The 15,579-nt window shown below is 44.0% G+C and overlaps 1 protein-coding gene across 2 annotated transcripts in view; it reads right to left on the bottom strand.

Annotated features, from left to right (window-relative positions):
• Positions 1 to 15,579, bottom strand: part of TBL1X (transducin beta like 1 X-linked) — a 238,419-nt gene that overhangs the window by 62,783 nt on the left and 160,057 nt on the right. For both annotated transcript variants that reach the window (XM_043459183.1, XM_043459184.1), the window contains one exon: positions 6,026 to 6,114. The gene's annotated coding sequence lies outside the window, so the exon portion shown is untranslated. The remainder of the gene's footprint in view (positions 1 to 6,025; positions 6,115 to 15,579) is intronic.

Raw genomic sequence — 15,579 nt, 5'->3', positions numbered from 1 at the left:
ACACACACGTGAGTCCAAGAACAGAGTTTCATTTTACAGTCTTCAGTCCATGCAGTGAAATTCAAGCTCAGGTGCCCAAGCTTTTGTAGCAAAGGGCCTCGGAAGATACAGACAGCTTCAATGTAAAAATGTTCTTTCCCTTCTTTGCTGGAGGACGTGGGTCTGCCAGCTAAGGCTTCCGATTAGTCTATAAATTAATTTACAGACTTTAATTATCTTTGAGACTGAGGGGCTGGAATGAGTCTCTACACTAGCTGCTGCCGCTGCTAAGTCACATCAGTCGTGTCCGACTCTGTGCAATCCCACAGACGGCGGCCCACCAGGCTCCTCTGTCCCTGGGGCCCTCTGACGAATCACAAGAATGTACACAGGCTGGTTACAAAAGCTCTCAAGACACTGTGACTTTCAGCCACATATGCAAGATTTATCTTGGCCTGGATGAGTTCCTTTGCTGGGGTAGGTGGAGTCCTATGTGAGGTCATCGATTCCTATAATGTGGTCTCCAGAGTTTTGGAAAAAAACAAAAACAAAAAAACCTGTGGCTTTCTCTGTAGATAAAAAGGCAGGCGATGCTTTGCCGTTTGAGTCAGCATGCATCCCAAAAACCTTGGTGTTAAAATAGGGAAATATTGAGGGCAGGAGAAGGGGGCGACAGAGGCTGAGATAGTTGGATGGCATCGTTGACTCAACGGACATGAGCAAACTCAGGGAAATAGTGGAGGACAGGGAAACCTGGAGTGCTGCAGTCCATGGGGCCTCAAAGAATCGGACATGACTGAGTGACCGAACAACGACAACAGAAGTATACTGTGACGCTTCAGCTTTAAACCAGTGTGGTGACCCACTCCAGTCTTCTTGCCTGGGAAATCCCTTGGACAGAGGAGCCTGGTGGGCTACAGTCCACGTGGTCTCCAAGAGCTGGACGCAAGTGAGCATGCATGCACACACAATAACAACAACAACATACCGTGTAAAAGGAAAATACTAAAAGCATCGTGAAGTCAAGCATCCCAGGAGTGTCCTTTGACACTTAAAATCAGCAAGCGGAAGGCATTCAAGTTTTGTCATCAAACACTCAGCAGGTGAAATTCCCAGCCAGAGGACTGTGCGGATCAAAACAGAAATACCGACAGGGAGGGGTCGTTGGTCTCGGTATTGTGGGCACTCGGGACCACACGGATCTCTGTGATGGGTTCCCTGATGCCCTGGAGGATGTTGAACAACGTCCCTGGTCTCCACCCACTGGGTGTCAGGAGCAAACATCTTCCTCAAAGGTCTCCAGACATGATCAAACGTCCCCTGGGGAAGAAGGGTTACATACGTCCAGAGCCCTCTGCTCATGGAAGGCCATGCAGTTCCCTAAGGTCCATGAGCAACTGCAGGGTCGTGGCCAAGCAACCACAACTTAGTAACAAAGTGTTACTCACTTCAATCGTGTCTAACTCTTTGAGACCCCAGGGACTGTGGCCTGCCAGGCTCCTCTGTCCATGGGGATTCTCCAGGCAAGGATACTGGAGTGGGTTGCCATGTCCTCCTCCAGGGGGATCTTCCCGACCCAGGGATTGAACCTGTGTCTCCTGCCTGTTGGATTCTTTATCATCTGAGCCACCAGGGAAACCATAAGGTGGACGCTATCTTAAGCTCGCCATGGACCTCGCAGAGCTCCAAAACAGAGGCCCTTCAACTCAAAGGTCACCGTTAGAAGACAGAGAAATAAAATAGGTGTCTTTCCGGAGGTCAAGGCTGCGCACTGCAGCCCACAGGCACACTCACACATCGACCACCTCCCGTAAGGCTTAGGAGTGATCAACGGCGTCTCTGTTTCTAAATGGTTGCAAGGAACATCAAAAGAATCCTATTTTGCCACTCGTGAAACTGTGATGATATTAGAATTCCAGCGCCTGTCGGCAAAGTATTACCATCACTCAGCCACACTCACTCATTTGTGTATGATCAGTAGCAGCTCTAACAGGAGAAAGGCAGAAGAAAGCAACAGGGACCCCGGGGCCCACAAAGCATCATCTATCAACATCTACCCTCTGACTCTTGACGGAAAACATCTGCCAACCTTGCTCTCCCAACGATTCTCCCCTGGCTACATTAGCGCACACCCGCCTTGTCGATTTCTAACCGGAAATCTTCCTGTCTGGGAACCTGAAGGGTGATGCCCCAAGAATGTGGACGCTCCGCGGGGATAACCCACCGGTCACTCTGCAAAGAAGAGCGAAAAAGACACCACAACCATCATCTGCTGTGTGTCCATCCCATTCCAAGGAGAGACCTGCTGAAACTAGGTTAAGTCAAGCAGGAACAGACAAAGGGTCGTCTGGTCAAAGCTACGGTTTTTCCAGTAGTCCTGACAAACTGGAGAGTCGGACCAACAAGAAGGCTGAGCACCGAAGAACCGATGCGTTCAAATTGGGGGGCTGGAGAAGACTCTTGAGAGTCCCTTGGACTGCAAGGAGATCCAACCAGTCCATCCTAAAGGAAATCAGTCCTGAATATTCATCGGAAGGACTGATGCTGAAGCTGAAACTCCAATCCTTTGGCCACCTGATGCGAAGAACTGACTCATTGGGAAAGACCCTGATGCTGGGAAAGATTGAAGGCAGGAGGAGAAGGGACGACAGAGGATGAGATGGTTGGATGCCATCACCGACTCGATGGACATGAGTGTGAGCAAGCTCCGGGAGATGGTGAAGGACAGGGGAGCCTGGTGTGCTGCGGTCCATGGGGTCGTAAAGAGTCAGACACAACTTGGTGACTGAACAACAGGAAGAGATGTGAGCCCTCACTTTCTGACGCACAGCATCCAGTGCAGAGAGAAAGGGCTGTGATTTACAGATGACTCCCAAGCTCATGGTCATGGAGCCGCCATGGAAATTGTGGTATGTGAGCAGCAATGCCACTCCCCAGCATACTCTCAAATGAACATCCGCACGTCAAAATCGCACACGGAATCATCAGAGGCTACACAAATTTCCAGAGTCATCTATGAAGCTCAACACCAATGCCCAACTCACAGCAGGAAGTCAACGTGTGTGCTCAGTTCAATTCCCTCAAAGCTTACGTGTTCCCTGAATACTGAGTTCAGACTCAATCAAGACACTGATGAGCAGAAGGCCTTCTCTCTCCCCTCTTCCCTCTGACATTTAAAATATGACTTCACTGCATGCTAAAAATACTGACTGATGGAGCAGCCACTTTGGAAAAGTTGGGATGATTCTTCCAAATGTTAAACAGAGTTACCATAGGACGGAGCAACTCTCCTCTCAGGTACAGACCCAAGAGGAAATGAGGGTACACATCCAGATAAAACTTGTACATGAATGTTCACAGCAGCGCTCTTCTGAACAACTCAACAAAAGCAAACACAACTCAAATGTCCATCAGCTGATGAATGGATAAATACGACACAGTGGTACATCCATACAAATGGAATACTCTTGGGCCATTTAAAAGCCTCATGCTACAACCTGAATATCCGATGACACAGACTCAATTAACCTTTTCTAATTTTTCATTAAAAAAAAAAAAAATCAAACTACCCCTTCCAGATATTTAAGTAAAATATTGAAATTCTAATATAGCTGGCCCTTGAGCAACATGGAGTTTGGGGTGAAAATCCCACACAGCTGAAAATCCACTTATAACTACAGTGGGCCCTCCATATCCTTAGTTCCTCATCTGTGGATTCACTCATAGACTATATAAAGCAGAAGGTATTTGCTGAAAAAACAAAAATCCATGTATAAGTGGACCGGTGCAGTTCAAACCGGTGCAAATGACCTTAGTCAAGGGCCAACAGTACATATTTACCTTGCTACATGTTTGGCCTTAAACAAAAATACCTCATCAGATTGTTGTCCCTGTGGTTAAATTTGGGCCTATCATTTTAGCTCTGATTGGTTCTTTTTAAAACAGTACAGCAAAAAAAAAATCTTCTGCAAATTTCCATCTTTTATATGTTTTTAAAATTACAAAACTTCTATCCGTTTTTTTTTTCTCATTAAAACAATTAAAGAACCAGAAAACATAAAACGTAAAGGATAAAATCAAACCCTAAAATCCCATCTTCTAAAATATTAACAGTGCTTCTTTTTGACAGAGGGTGGAGGGGAACCATCAGCTTTAGGGTTGAGACGTGGGCTTCAACTCTGGTTTTTCGTTTTTTTTTTTTTCTTCTTTGGCCACAAGGCTTTCGGGATCATAGTTCCCTGATCAGGGATGGAACCCACGCCTCCTGTATTGGAAAAGGGCAGAGTCCTAACCACTGGACCCACCAAAGAACTCCCTGGGTTTCCATTCTTGACGTCTGTGCATCTATGATTGGTTTGCTCCTCTGGGTATATACCTTATCATCCTAGATCTATCGATAGTAAGCCACATGTTTTTCTAACAACTTTCAAGGTTAAGTAGGAAATCCATTTGCAGATAGACACAAATCATATTAAGAAACTAAATAAACCAAAGAATTAAGATACAGGAGCCAGATAAGACACAGACTCATGCCCTCAATTATAATCAATTTTGCAGCTTAATTTTAATTCATAATGCTGACGAGAGGGGTTGATTTCAGAAGGTGTCATCTGCTCCTGGTAAGACCCAGAAAAGTTTAAAATAGCTGGTTCAGTATTCAGCTTCATCTTCAGTTCAGTCGTGTCCGACTCTTTGCGACCCCATGGACTGCAGCACGCCTATCTTCCCTGTTCCCTGGAGGTTGCTCAAACTCATGTCCGTCGAGTCGGTGATGCCATCCAATCATCTCATCCTCTGTCGTCCCCTTCTCCTCCTCCCTTCAATCTTTCCCAGCACCAGGGTCTTTTCAAATCAGTTAGCTCTTAGCATCAGGTGGCCAAAGGACTGTAGTTTCAGCTTCAGCATCAGTCCTTCCAATGAATATTCAAGACTGATCTCCTTTAGGATGGACTGGTATGATCTCCTTGCAGCCCAAGGTACTCTCAAGAGGCTTCTCCAACATCACAGTTCAAAAGCATCAATTTTTGGGTGCTCAGCTTTCTTTATGGTCCAACTCTCACATCCATACATGACTACTGCAAACACCATAGCTTTGACTAGACGGATCTTTGTTGGCAAAATAATGTCCCTGCTTTTTAATATGCTGTCTAGGTTGGTCATAGCTTTTCTCCCAAGGAGCAAGCATCTTTTAATTTCATGGCTACAGTGACCATCTGCAGTGATTTTGGAGCCCAAGAAAATAAAGTCTCTCACTGTTTCCATTGTTTCCCCATCTATTTGCCATGAAGTGATGGGACCAGATGACATGATCTTAGTTTTCTGAATGCTGAGTTTTAAGCCAACTTTTTCACTCTCTTCTTTCACTTTCAACAAGAGGCTCTTTAGTTCTTCTTCACTTTCTGCCATAAGGGTGGTGTCATCTGCGTATCTAAGGTTATTGATATTTCTCCTGGAAATTTCTTGATTCCAGCTTGTGCTTCATCCAGCCCAGCATTCCTCAAAATGTACTCTGCATATAAGCTAAATAAGCAGGGTGACAATATACAGCCTTGACGTACTCCTTTTCCAGTTTGGAACCAGTCTGTTGTTCCATGTCCAGTTCTAACTGTCTGCTTCTTGACCTGCATACAGATTTCTCAGGAGGCAGGTAAGGTGATCTGGTAGTTCCATCTCTAAGAATTTTCCAAAATTCTTAGAAGGCAAAAAAGCCCAATTCATCTTAAAGAATCAACTAAGTAGCACATCATTATTTAATAACGCTTTGTCTATTACCTTCATGGAGAAGGAAATGGCAACCCATTCCAGTATTCGTGCCTGGAGAATCCCATGGACAGAGGAGCCTGGTGGGCCACGGTCCACGGGGTCGCAAAGAGTCAGACATGACTTAGCGATTAAACAATTACTTTGAACTTCAGCAAGAAGACAGACTTCAGACTCCTTCTAAAGAGATCATTTTAAAACAGAAGGTGTTCACAGTTTTAGCAAAATGCAGTTCAGCTTGAAAGGAATTTCAGGTAGAGAACGAAGATCAAAGGCAGGGGTGTACCTTTAGGGTGACTTCATGTGTAGGTCTCTGAACCAGTGGCCTCCCCAGCACCCGATCATAGGAACCGCCAAGTGTCTGCTGGGACCTGCCTGGTGAGAAACAAGGAGATTGAAAAACAGAAAAAAAAACAACAAAATAAACCTGAAAATTCTTTGGGAATTGTTCACCTTTGATCTCTCCTATTCTTCTTTTCCTTTGTCATCTCAAACACATTTTACTGCTTCATACCCTCTGTCTTCAACTTCAACACAAACTATGCAGTTTTATTTGCAATGTGGAAAAGGAAGTAATTAAAACCAGCCATCAACATTATGGTACATGCAGAGAATTACAAGGCAAACGTCTCAAAGTAAATAAAACAGATTTTAGCTCAGACAAGTGTTCTTGCATCATTCAATGATAATGAACGCCCACTTGAAATATCTTTGTTTTATGGAGTGTACCATATACATTCAATAAATTAAACTGCACATGCCCTAAAGAGAAGAAAGATGCTTCACAGAAAGTTTATAAACAGTGCTTGGGCCAATGTTACAATAATCACGCCATGCATGTCTGTGTGCAGATATTCACTCATTTATGTGCTCATGCGAACAGGGAAACATTAGAATCTTTTCTTTCCCCCCTTCTTTTGGCTTCCTAAAATAAAGCAAAAGGAAGCACTGACTACTAGGTCTCAAGTCTTCTGCTACTGTTCTCCTACATTTCCATTTCAGAGCTCTTCTGTATTTGCACAGATTTCTGAAGAATCCAGGGGTATATCTCACAAGATAATCCTTCAGACCAGAAACTCGTTTTTAATTTTTCAGTCAATATAAATACAAAGCAGTCAGCCAGCATATATTTAAGGATATGTACCTTCTTCCTTACAAAATGTCTTTGGTTGTGAGTGAATCCAGGCTCCTACAGGGTTTAACCTATCCACACGCTCAAAAACTAAGGAAATTAAATGACTGCCATTTTCTGTAAATTCTTGCTCAATAGTCGTAAGTGATATAAAAAGGTGCCAGGTTTAATGTAATTCAAATTCAGAAGCGGGGCTATGAATGAAGCTGTTTCTTATTAGGGAATTAATCAGAACCTCTTGAAACGTTTTTAAGGAAATTCAAGGAAATTATTCCCACTGAGGTATGTTTATAGTTACACTGTTCAAAGAAAGGAGATTAAAAAGATTCTATAAGCAGGTTCATAGGCTGTTAAGTTTCATTACAGCACATTTTTAAAACATCATAAGGATCTGTAAGATGAAAGTAATAACCAGAACAACTGAAAAAAAAAAATCTACCACTGAAGGAAAATAAGATTTAAACAAAACTCTACAGTTGTTTGAATAGACATTTAAGGGCATTAGACTGAAGCAGGGACAAGGGAATACGGACTTTTCTTATAAAATAAAAATGCGTTTCATTATGAAATAAATTTTGCAGTAGAGATGAAATAGGACAATACTCCTGAGAGTAACCTGACGCAGAAAGCAAATGACTATTTTCAGGCCTGCGCTGCAAACCCAGAATAGCCTTCTGATGAGACTGCTAAATACCATAAACCATCAAAATATGAGCAGATGTCACCACAATAAGCCCCACATTGCTTGAAAATTAAAACATTAAAATCCATAATAATTCAATCAGGCAATTAATATATAAACAGCTCCTATTACAAGCTGTTCAGGAAAAAAAAAAAAAGCCTTAGTATTTAGTATTTGGACCTATTCTTTGGTCCAAAACAGATGGTAACTCACAAAGTGAAGGTTATCTTTGATAGAAGTTGTTAAATTCAATAAGTAATTAACATCATCTGTGTGTTATAAACACACAAAACATGTGAAATATGACTTTGGTTAATGACATTCTGGTTATGCAACATGACAAAATTAATTAGTTTACTGCTAAAAATAAGAAGTTAAAGTGAGAAATCTGACCTTCCAATACCTTGCCATTGCTGATTTTCCCATTATGAACAACCAAAGAGAACCACTATCCATTAACCGTGCTGGCAAGAATTTATGGGACTAAAAAATATTGGTGGGACATGCAAATGATTTTAACAAATGCAATATATTCCTTAATGCTCAAAGGTACACATAAAACGAAAGTGACAGCGTGAGTCCCTCAGCCTTGTCTGAGTCTTTCTGACCCCGTGGACCGTAGCCCGCCAGGATCCTCTGTCCATGGGATTCTCCAGGTAAGGATACTGCAGTGGGTTGCCACTCCCTTCTCCAGGGGATCTTCCCGACCCAGGGATTGAACCCGGGTCTCCTGCATTGCAGATAGATTCTTTGCCGACTGAGCCAAGTAACCCGTAATAAAAACATGGAAACATCATGGCACGTCCACAGTGATACCAAGCACTTTCAACCAGGGGTGGCTATGTCCACTGCACCAGGGGACTCTAGGATATTAGGCGATGTCTGGAAACATTTTTCCGTTGTCACAGCGGGAGGAGGGAAGCTACTGGCATAGCATTAAGCATCGACAACTCACAGAACAGTCTTCCACACAGTAGACAGATCAGGTCCCCAAATGCCAATACTACCCAGAAACTATATTTTAATAGGGCAGACTCTAGTGTTAGGTAGGTTAGACTAGGGAAACAGACTCCAAGAGGGTAGTCAGAGGAAGGGGCGACTAGAAGAAACACGTGCAGGGCAGACAAAGGAAAGGAAAAAGCCCATGGAAAGGAAGGAAAACTTGAGACCTGGGATAAGAACCTCTGCGGGGGCGCAGAGAGGGGAGAAGCCTAACACGCCCCTTTCCCTGATTGGCTTGACCATACACCCTAATTGCATTCCCTTCCCTGATTGGCTGCAGATACAAGCCCTATTTTGCAAGGGGAAATAGTCAATGGAGCCCTAGGAACCACCAAGGGAAAGAGAAAAATGTATACAAAGAGAAACCTAAAAATGAGACCAGACTGCTCCAACAGGTGTGGGTCCATTCTCATCTCTCAAGACTCTCCTGCATGTGGCTTGCTTAAGAGATCCTGCCTGCTTGAGCTGTGCCGGTCTGCTGTTTTGATTCTTTGCTATGACGTGACAAGAACAGAGGGGAAAAATAACCTGCTTGACAGACTCACCAAGTAGACAATTCTCTTCACGACTTCTGCCTTATTCTTACTGTTGAATTATAAGAAGTAATGCTTTCACACGGGCCTTAGATTCAGAAAGGATTACCCAGGGGACACTTTAGCATAGACTGTCACAATCTAAACTGGGTTACCGAGGTCAATTATGGATTCTGTGTAGAGAAAATGGTTCACTGAGAGACACAAAAACATAAAAACATCAGATATCCACCTACAAAATAATTCAAGGCATTCAGTGAATTAACAGCATGGGAATAACAAAGAATTCTGATAAAAGGGGGATCCCATTGCAGGGGGCACATTTCCTGGGAAGTTGGAACTAGGACGCCACAGGCTTTGAATCATAGCCAAAAAAAAAAAAAAATCTGATAAAAAACATTTCAGAGCAATGAAGCAAAATAATAACTATTACAGAGAGAAAGTATCTGGAAAAATAGGAATACCAAAACATTCAAGGTTCAGCAGATAATTCCATCACTTAATGAGGTACACATGGAAGAAGAAATTTTATCTTTCATTTCAAAGAAGAATATCTGTGTTTGCAAAAAAAAAAAAAAAAAGGCTTTAACAAAATAAAACTGAAATTTGAGTGGGAGGGCTTGAAAATCAAGTATAAAAGATTATAAAAGAGGAAATTTATACACTTATCCCTTTCTGTAAATACATAACATGTAAACGCTTTCTGTAATAAAAAGTCCTGAAAAAAGTTTAGCAAAATGTTGAAAATTTCTGATGCTTTGTAATGAATACTTGGAGGTCCATTATTCTCTTCATTTCTTAGTATGTTTGAAATCTGCCAGAGTAAAAGGGTTTTTTTTTAATTATTCACATAAAAAGATCTGTGAACTTATTGATTTGCCCTTGTTACTTATGAGGCTGTAAGCTACTTTGAAAGCAAGAACAATGCCTTATACCATCTCTTTATACTTAACTGTGGCTAATGCATTACTCTACATTCAGTGATAAACAGCTCATCAGGGTCTGTTGAAATGTTACAAACAGAATGTCTTTTTAGGGGGGAGCTAGATACAGTTAAGTGTCTTCTGGCTCTGAGATTCCCGGCTATCAAGATTCAGTGTATCTGCTTATGCTTAACTCTTAATTCACCAAGACACCAAAAAAATACCTGGCCAGGTGATCAAGTCACGTCTTAGTCTTTTCCAAAGCACAGGTGAAGAGATTCCAAGTTTGGCTTGGTTTTTTTCAATCACAAAGCAGCAAATTAGAGAGAGAAGGAAGCAACCTTTGCTCTCTACAGTCACCAAGAGGATGTCAGGGGTCTAACTCCCTGCTTTCAAGCAGTTTATGTCTGAGTTCCCACCAATATTCACTTAAACGTCCATGATTAACAAGAAGGTAGAAAAAAGCCTCCCAGAGGAAAGGACCAGGGAACTAGAGCTTTGAGAAAAGACTACTGTGTGGCTTGATGACTGCTGCCCTGGAAAAACAAAAGGAAGGTGGAACTGAACTCACGAGATTTTGCACATTAAAGGAAACTGAACGAGACAAAAAGACAACCTACAGGCTGGGCTGAAATTCAACGCGGCTCAAGTTTCCAAAATACATGAATAGCTCATACGACTCAATGACGGAAAACCAAACAACTCCACCAAAAAATTGTCAGGAGACGAAAACAGATACTCCTCCAAAGAAGACATACAAAGAGCCAATGAGCACATGAGAAGATGTTCAATGTTGCCAATTACTAGACAAATTCAAACCAAAACTACAGTGATGCATCACCTCACACAGGTCCGGATGGCCATCATCAAAAAGTCTACAGGTAATAAACGCTGGAGACGGTGTGGAGAAAAGGGAACTTCTCCTACCCTGTTGGCAGAAATGCATTTGGTGTGGCCCCTCTGAAGAACGGTATGGAGGCCCCTTGAAAAACTCAAACTAGAATTACCACAGGATTCGGCGGTCCCACTCCTGGGTATGTATCTAGAGAAAACCCTGATTTGAAGAGATACACGCACCCAAATATTCATAGCAGCAGTACGCACAATAGCTAGGAGGAGGAAGAAATGTTCACGGACAGATGAAATGGTAAAGGTGTGGTGCGTTGTTTAGTCGCTAAGTCATGTCTGACTGTTTTGCGACCCCATGGAGGGTAGCCCACCAGGCTCCTCTGGCCACGGGATGTCTCAGGCAAGAATACTGGAGCACGTTTTCATTTCCTCCTGCAAGGGATCTTTCTGACCCAGGGATCAAACCCACGTCACCAGCATTTGCAGGTGGATTCTTTACCAATGAGCCACCTGGGAAGCCCCAAATGTGTGGTGTGTATATATGTGCATGTGTGTGTGTGTGACTCACTTGTGTCCAACTCTTTGCAACCCCACAGACTGGGGTAGCCTGCCAGGCTCCTCTGTCCATGGGATTCTCCAGGCAAGAATACGGTAGTGGGTTGCCATGCCCTTCTCCAATATATCCATATCCATCCATATATATATATACACACACATATACATATATTGGAATACTACTCAGACATAAGAAAGGATGAAATAATGCATCATCGATGGACCTAGGGATTATTGTGGGAAGTCAGACAAGAGCAAACGTATCACTTATATGTGGAACCTAAAATATGACACAAACGAGCTTATTTACAAACCAGAAAGAGACTCACAGACATAGAAAACAGATCTATGCTTGGTTCCCAAGGGAGACTGGGGGAGGGGACAAACCAGGACTTTTGGACTAGCAGACACATGCTACTATACATACATCAAATAAACAACAAGGTCTTTCCGTGAAGCACAGGGAACGATAGTTAATATCATATAATAACCTATAATGAAAAAGAAAACTGACCACAAAAACGGTTTATGCATAGTTGCATCTACTGTGGGTCTGTTCTAAGTGCCTTAAAGTTATGCAATCCTGCTAATAAATAATGACAGAATCCTTCCTACCAGAATGTGACAACATGCTTCCAACGAGGAACCTAGGTACCACCACGGGCAGCATCATACCAGGGGTTCACACACAGCAAATTATCACTCTGTCATGATGTTTCCCTGGTTCTGAGCTGCAGGCAGCAGACATTTTGTGAACCACTGTCCTTAGGGGCTTCCCTTGTGGCTCAGCTGGTAAAGAATCCGCCTGCAGTGCGTGAGACCCCCGTTTGATGCCTGGGTCAGGAAGAGCCCCTGGAGAAGGGATGGGCTACCCACCCCAGTATTCTTGGCCTTCCCTGGGGGCTCAGCTGGTAAAGAATCGTCTGCGATGAGGGAGACCTGGGTTTGATCTCTGGATTGGGAAGATCTCCTGGAGAAGGGAACGGCTACCCACTCTAGTATTCTGCCCTGCAGAATTCCACGGACTGTATAGTTCATGGAATCGCAAACAGCTGGACACAACTGAGTGATTTTCACTTTCATTTTCCTTGTCTAGCTTGTCTGTGTACTGACACTCCATGCTCAGTATGTAACTCTCCCAAACTTTGCCGAGATGTTCCTGACGACTTCCTGACAGATTTTGAATACACCAGTTGCTAGACATTCTAATAAATGGGAGGTTCTCCTGCTGGAAGACTACAGATTCTCCAAAACAAATATAAAACCAATGTGCATTTCTCTAGACTCTGGAAGGCTGCAAGCTAAAGATGACAGCGCTTGATGAAAATGAATGCAAGGATGCCAAGATGGTAATGACTTACAAAAATAAACGCTACTTTTAATAGTGTCATAATAGTGTCAAGAAGTAGGGCAGTTCTACATGAGCCTTTACCCACTGGGAATTAAAATCAGGCCGTCATCCTCACTTCTGTTTTCACTCACTGCACCAGGAACATGGGTACCGTGAGCTGAGAGGTCACAGTGTATTAATTGCTTCCTCATTTCCTAACATCGCATTCCTCCTTGAAAACCATTCATTTCTGGAATACTCTTTATTTAGGTGGATTAGTTATTTTCTGTCACTATACTAAAAGGGTACCCGATTCTCTTTATAAGCAAACTGCCAGACAAGAGTTAAGGGATCCATTCTCTGTTAAGAGTTCTATTTATCACACACACACAAAGATTCTGTGTTGTTTCATTCATGATAAACACTAATTATGTGCATGAATTTCAAGGGGAAGGAAGGGGAAGGAAGAGAGAGGAAGGAAGGCAGAGGGAGGGGAAGGAAGGCAGGGGGAGGGAGGGGAAGGAAGGCAGGGGGAGGGAGGGGAAGGAAGGCAGGGGAGGAAAGGGGAAGGAAGGCAGGGGGAGGGAGGGGAAGAAGGCAGGGGGAGGAAAGGGGAAGGAAGGGCAGGGGGGAGGAGGGGAAGGGAGGCAGGGGGAGGAAGGCGGGAGGAAGGAGGGGAGGAAGGGGAGGGGGAGGGAGGGGAAGGGAGGAAGGAAGGCAGGGGGAGGAAGGGGAAGGAAGGCAGGGGGGGGGGAGGAAGCGGGGGAGAAGGGAAGGAAGGCAGGGGGAGGGAGGGGAAGGGAGGGGAGGGAAGGCAGGGGGAGGGAGGGAAGGCAACGGCAGGGGAGGGAGGGGAAGGAAGGGAGGGGGAGGGAGGGGGAGGGAGGGGAAGGAAGTCAGGGGGAGGGAGGGGAAGGAAGGGGAAGGAAGGCAGGGGGAGGGAGGGGAAGGAAGGGGAAGGAAGGCAGGGGGAGGGAGGGGAAGGAAGGGGAAGGAAGGGTGGGGGAGGGAGGGGGAGGAATGGAGGGAGAGGAAGGGGGAGGGAGGGGGAGGAAGGGAGGGGGAGGAAGGAAGGGGAAGGAGATTCCTTTCATATCCTTTTCCAGGGGATCTTCATGACCCAAGGATAGAACCCGTGTGTTCTGCATTGGCAGGCATATGATTTAACACTGAGATCCCAGGGAAGCCTCTAATAGGAGCTTCCAATCATACAAAAAATAATAATCACTAATTTTAACCATTTCCCAAAGTGGATTTAATATTCATTGTAATATTCATTCCTAAAGCACCAGCTCTTAAGAGAGGACAACGCACGTTATTTCCTTTATTTATTTTTTTTTTTTGGGGGGCGGGGGTGCACACTACGTGGCTTGTGGGATCCTGGTTCCCTGACCGGGGATAGAACTCGTGCCCTCATCAGTGAAAGCGTCCAGTTCAAACCACTGGACTGCCAGGGAATTTTCACCACGTGTTATTTACAACAAAGGTTTCAAGATCTCATTTTTTTTTCCCCCCAGGAAACTCTACAACTAAAAAAGGTAAAATTGATCTAAGACTCTAAACAAACCCCGTGCAGGATAAGCACCACCAGAAACCTCAAGAAGACACAATTTTCTAAAAATCAACAACAAAAGAAACTCCTAAAAACAGTCAGAAGAAAAAAAATGCAAATTACATCCAGAGGAAAATGATAACAAATCCCACAAACGTCTTTTCCAGAAAAATGCAAGCTGGAAGACAATGGAACACAATCCTCAAAGGGCTGAAAGAAGGCGTCCACCTAAAACCCTGCACTCAGAGGAAACATCTTTCAAAGTTGGGAAGGCAAAGAGCAAAGACTTTTCTTTCAAACAAGCAAATGCACAGAGACTTCAGTGCTTACAGACCTGCACCACAAGAAATATCAGTGGAAGTTCTTTCAGGGGCAGCATTATCTCAGATGGAAATCTGGATTCACGCAAAGGAGTGGGTGACAGAAACGGTAAATACAAGGGTGGAGAGAAAAATATTTTCTTCTCGTTTTGAAGTTTCTTTCACATATACATGCTTCATGCAAAATAACTATGTATTATGTAGCCTTTTAAACATATGAGAGACAGTTCGGCAACAGCAGCAGGAAGAACCAGGGCTGAACAAAAACACATTGGTGCAAGTTTCCTATACAGGAGGTATTAAAATATCATTCAAACGTAGAGGTGATGAGTTAAAGTGAATATCATAAACACAAGAGCAATGCCGTAAAAAATAAGAGAGGCTCAGCTAATCAGCCAACAGTGAAGTGAAATCATAGAAAGTTCTCGGTTTATGGAGACGTGCAGGAATGGTGGGGCTAAAGAAAGACAGAACGCATGAGACCAACAGAAAAGGACTAGCCGGTGGTGAACGGTACAACCCTTCGGATGAACAGGGCGAGTCTGTGAGACGAGATTAAAAGGCCACACTCCAGTCTGTAGCAAGCCCTGTCGACAACAAACCCACTCCTGTGTCAGGACCTGATGTCTCTGAATGCCTGTATGTGTATTTAACACATACGTTGTATATGCTATGCTGTGCTTAGTCGCTCAGTCGTGTCCGACTCTGGGACCCCGTGGACGGTAGCCCGCCAGGCTCCTCTGTCCATGGGATTCTCCAGGCAAGCATACTGCAGTGGGTCGCCATTTCCTTCTCCAGGGGATCTTCCTGACCCAGGGATTGAACCTGACTTTCCTGCACGGTAGGCAGATTCTTTACCGACTGGGCATCCTGGGAAGCTCGGTGTCTTGTATCCTTGATTAAAAAGCCCAAGGAGCAGGCATTTCAACAAAGACACGCTAGTACACAGGGTGTGCATCTCA

The sequence above is a fragment of the Cervus canadensis genome, chromosome X, assembly GCF_019320065.1.
Source record: "Cervus canadensis isolate Bull #8, Minnesota chromosome X, ASM1932006v1, whole genome shotgun sequence".
Lineage (NCBI taxonomy): Eukaryota > Metazoa > Chordata > Mammalia > Artiodactyla > Cervidae > Cervus > Cervus canadensis.
This window is presented reverse-complemented; position numbering and strand designations above follow the sequence as displayed.